The sequence below is a fragment of the Rhipicephalus microplus genome, unplaced genomic scaffold, assembly GCF_043290135.1.
Source record: "Rhipicephalus microplus isolate Deutch F79 unplaced genomic scaffold, USDA_Rmic scaffold_317, whole genome shotgun sequence".
In the NCBI taxonomy this organism is placed as follows: Eukaryota; Metazoa; Arthropoda; class Arachnida; order Ixodida; family Ixodidae; genus Rhipicephalus; species Rhipicephalus microplus.
In genome coordinates, this window is record NW_027464885.1 from 47,501 (window position 1) to 51,876 (window position 4,376).

The window sequence follows — 4,376 nt, forward strand, 5'->3', positions numbered from 1 at the left end:
TCCTTCCGACTCGAAGTCCTGCGGCGGTCTCAACGAGGTGCCACATCCTCAATGCAGTCGGTCGCCCCCGTTTCGGTTGGGCTCTGGCACGACGGTCGCCACCGTCTCGCCCTTGAGTGGCCGCTGTTGGCGCTCGCTGTGAGGTGTTCAGCGTGCTGTCCGTGTTGCCGACGCGGTCAAAACGAGTCGACGGCTCACGTTCCCTTGTGCGCCGAAGGCTCTCTTGATATGTGATCCGACCCTCAGACAGACGAAGCCAAGGGAAGACCCAAGGCCGCAATGTGCGTTCAAAGAATCAGTGCTCAGTGTGTCCTGCAATTCACACCAAGTCTCGCAGCTGGCTGCGTTCTTCATCGACCCGAGAACCGAGTGATCCACCGCTTAGAGTCGTGAAAAAGTGTTTGTTCAATTCCGTACAGTCAAAACCAAACGTTTCTGGCACTCGGCCAAACAGTGGCCAAGAAGGGCGCTTTTCAGCGCACGCTTGGACTCCAAAACTCTGCCGCGCCTTTTTCGGCTGCCGCAAATCGAGCAAACGGTGTGTTTCGGACGGCGTTTCGCTTTCGCTACTTGCGAGTGCTTTCGTGGTCCACCCCTCTATAAATACTCGGGAGGCGTCGAAGCCGGTTCTCCAAGCCGGACCCGTAGGTATCGTTGTGTGCTCGCTCTCATTGGCCCGCCTAACCAGAAAATGCCTGCGGTACACCCATTTGGATAAGAGTGCACGCAGATGCGGGCCTCGACGGCTACACATTTCCTCGGGCGGCCGCCTCCCGGCCTCCGTGGAGCGCGGGATGCACGGTCCCATCGACAAGCCTCTCCCGTTTTTACCGTGGCGTCGCGGTTCACCACGGCAGGCGGGTCGGTCTCCTCCGCATAAAAAGGGGGACCCCCGCTTTTTGTTCCACGAAATCGCACAAGCTTTTTTCGCATCCACGGTTTGCCACCGCACACCAAAATGCCGATCCGGCTGCCTACTTTAGCCAACAGGTGGAGCCAGGCGCGCCGTACTTGCGCGGCACTTCCCACGTCCACCGAAGTCGGTGCCAAGGACCACTTTCGGCGCCGGAGCCGCGTACGAGCCTACTCGAGGCGGAAGAACGAAGCCAGCAAGGGCCTGGCCGCAAGTGCGTTCAATTGTCGGGACGTCCAAGTCCCTCGTTCTTCCGTGCTTCCTCTTTCGGCAAGTCGTTGCGGCACCTTCCCAAAGCGCGCAGACCCGCTAATCGCGACGAGCGCGACGTGGCCGTGCCGCCTTTCCCTCGGCAGCAAGCAAAACGCCTGGCAACGTCGACGCTCCCCTAACCGCGATCTCGCACCGTGTTTCGTGTGGCGAATTCAAAAGCCGGCCGGCGCTGCTGCAACCATTACGGTCGGTACGCATACGCCGCGGAGGGCGGGACGGTCATCGGAGCGTGCGGTTCCTCCATCGAGTACTGCGCACCTCGGCCGTCGCATCGCCGTGCCATGACCGGCCGCGCGTCAACGCGAACCGGTGCCAGCGAGATCCCTCGCCTGCAAGAACCGACCGGCAGCCTCCGTCACCCGAGGACGCGGAGGCGCTTGCCGCGGACGGCGGGACGGTATGCACTGGTGCACAGCGGACCCGTCACATCGCCAGTTCCTTGACCGACCGCCGACGCTTGTGCCGTTCCTCTCGTACTTGGCAGTCGCCGCGCGATTGTCGGGTCTCGTTCTTGCACGCTCGAACGGTCGGGAGGGCACTCGGCTGGCGTTTCGGGAACGCGCAGCCTCGCCTTCTACCGACGTAACCACGACTCGCCGTTCGCGCTCCGCCGCTCCTGTTTACAGTACTAGGCGGTCCCGCAGCGGTCGGGTCGCGCATTTCGAGCGCTTCGAGCCACGGTGCAGTGGCGGGTCGAAAGCCGACCTATGAGTGCGTTGCGCCGTTTGTACCCGCGTCCGCCACCTGGCCGACCGTCCAAGGTCGCGGTGTTGGCGTCCGCTGGGCGCAACAATTTGTCACGGGGTGCCGCTCCACATTCAGGCAGCCCCGTGGGGAAAAGCCGACCCCGCGTCCAAACGGGGTCAGCGGCAGAAAGTGTCGGGCGCAGACGCAGCTGAGGCGCTCACCCTTCACAATCCGTTAATGATCCTTCCGCAGGTTCACCTACGGAAACCTTGTTACGACTTTTACTTCCTCTAAATGATCAAGTTTGGTCATCTTTCCAACAGACCGGCGCAACCGAAAGGCCGCGCCGGACATCGGTCCGAAGACCTCACTAAATCATTCAATCGGTAGTAGCGACGGGCGGTGTGTACAAAGGGCAGGGACGTAATCAACGCGAGCTTATGACTCGCGCTTACTGGGAATTCCTCGTTCAAGGGGAACAATTGCAAGCCCCTATCCCAATCACGAAAGAAGTTCCACGGGTTACCCAGTCTTTTCAGACAGGGATAAAGACACGCTGCTTCCTTCAGTGTAGCGCGCGTGCGGCCCCGGACATCTAAGGGCATCACAGACCTGTTATTGCTCTGTTTCGTGCGGCTAGGAGCCGCTTGTCCCTCTAAGAAGGTTGTAAGGTGCTGGGAACCCCGCACCTATTTAATAGGCTAGAGTCTCGTTCGTTATCGGAATTAACCAGACAAATCGCTCCACCAACTAAGAACGGCCATGCACCACCATCCACCGAATCAAGAAAGAGCTCTCAATCTGTCAATCCTCCCAGTGTCCGGGCCGGGTAAGTTTTCCCGTGTTGAGTCAAATTAAGCCGCAGGCTCCACTCCTGGTGGTGCCCTTCCGTCAATTCCTTTAAGTTTCAGCTTTGCAACCATACTTCCCCCGGAACCCAAATACTTTGGTTTCCCGGAAGCTGCCCGCCGAGTCATTTGAGTAACTCAGGCGGATCGCTGGTTGGCATCGTTTATGGTCAGAACTAGGGCGGTATCTGATCGCCTTCGAACCTCTGACTTTCGTTCTTGATCAATGAAAACATTCTTGGCAAATGCTTTCGCAGTAGTTCGTCTTGCGACGGTCCAAGAATTTCACCTCTAGCGCCGCAATACGAATGCCCCCGTCCGTCCCTCTTAATCATTACCTCGTATTCCAAAAACCAACAGAACAGAAACGAGGTCTTGTTCTATTATTCCATGCAAGTTTATTCAGGCGACTCGCCTGCGTTGAGCACTCTAATTTTTTCAAAGTAAAAGCACCGGCCATCTCGAGGCACACAATGAAGTGCACCAAGAAAGAACCGGCATGATGTTCAGTCCGAGCCGTCGCATCGGGTAGATGCACTACTCGTCTGGAACTGAGATCCAACTACGAGCTTTTTAACCGCAGCAGCTTTAGTATACGCTATTGGAGCTGGAATTACCGCGGCTGCTGGCACCAGACTTGCCCTCCAATTGATCCTCGTTAAAGGATTTAGAGTGTACTCATTTCAATTACGGGGCCTCAAAAGAGTCCCGTATTGTTATTTTTCGTCACTACCTCCCCGTGCCGGGAGTGGGTAATTTGCGCGCCTGCTGCCTTCCTTGGATGTGGTAGCCGTTTCTCAGGCTCCCTCTCCGGAATCGAACCCTGATTCTCCGTTACCCGTAACAACCATGGTAAGCAAGTAACCTACCATCGAAAGTTGATAAGGCAGACACTTGAAAGAAACGTCGCCGGCTCGTGGCCATGCGATCAGCACAAAGTTATCCAGAGTCACCACACAATACGGGCCGAAACCCGATCGATCTTGGTCTAATAAAAGCACCCGTTACCCAAAGGGCTCCAGGCTCACTGCATGTATTAGCTCTAGAATTGCCACAGTTATCCAAGTAGGAAGAAACGATCTAAGGAACCATAACTGATTTAATGAGCCATTCGCGGTTTCGCCTTATTTCGGCATGTACTTAGACATGCATGGCTTAATCTTTGAGACAAGCATATGATTACTGGCAGGATCAACCAGGTAATCGTTCGACTGCGCGTCCGTCCTCGCCTTCGGCGGGCCGGACGCAGTCTGTGTGCGGCGGAGGCCACCTTCAGGCGCCCCAACACGCTTATTTTGCACTCCGAGATGACGGCGTTCGAGCTCGCTACGGCACAACCTTCCCGAAAGACGAGTGGGAGCCGTGCGGCAAGAAGCACGTTCATGCTCGCTCTTTTTCGTTGCATCGACTCGGTCGCGCCGTGCGGGTTGCCCAAGCCCGCTGCACTGTCGGTGGACCGGCCGGAACTAGCAACGGAGCCGAGACTGCAAAGCCGCCAGACGACGGGTCACGCCCGCGTCTTCGGCGCTTTCGCATCTGAATCGCCCGAGGACGACACGGAACACACCTCGATATCGTGGTAAAACGGCACCGTCCGACAACCAGCCCCTAACGCATCAAGCGGATGAGGCTGCAGACGACTGCCGTGGATTCCC

At 57.3% G+C, this 4,376-nt stretch overlaps 2 non-coding genes across 2 annotated transcripts; both read right to left on the minus strand.

Moving 5' to 3' along the window:
- Nucleotides 1-236: 236 nt before the first annotated feature.
- On the minus strand, nt 237-389 carry LOC142793672 (5.8S ribosomal RNA). Its single transcript, XR_012891733.1, has one exon. It is a non-coding gene; the product is annotated as a 5.8S ribosomal RNA (ribosomal RNA).
- Nucleotides 390-2,108: 1,719 nt separating this feature from the next.
- Nucleotides 2,109-3,923, minus strand: LOC142793662 (small subunit ribosomal RNA). Its single transcript, XR_012891723.1, has one exon. It is a non-coding gene; the product is annotated as a small subunit ribosomal RNA (ribosomal RNA).
- Nucleotides 3,924-4,376: the final 453 nt, after the last annotated feature.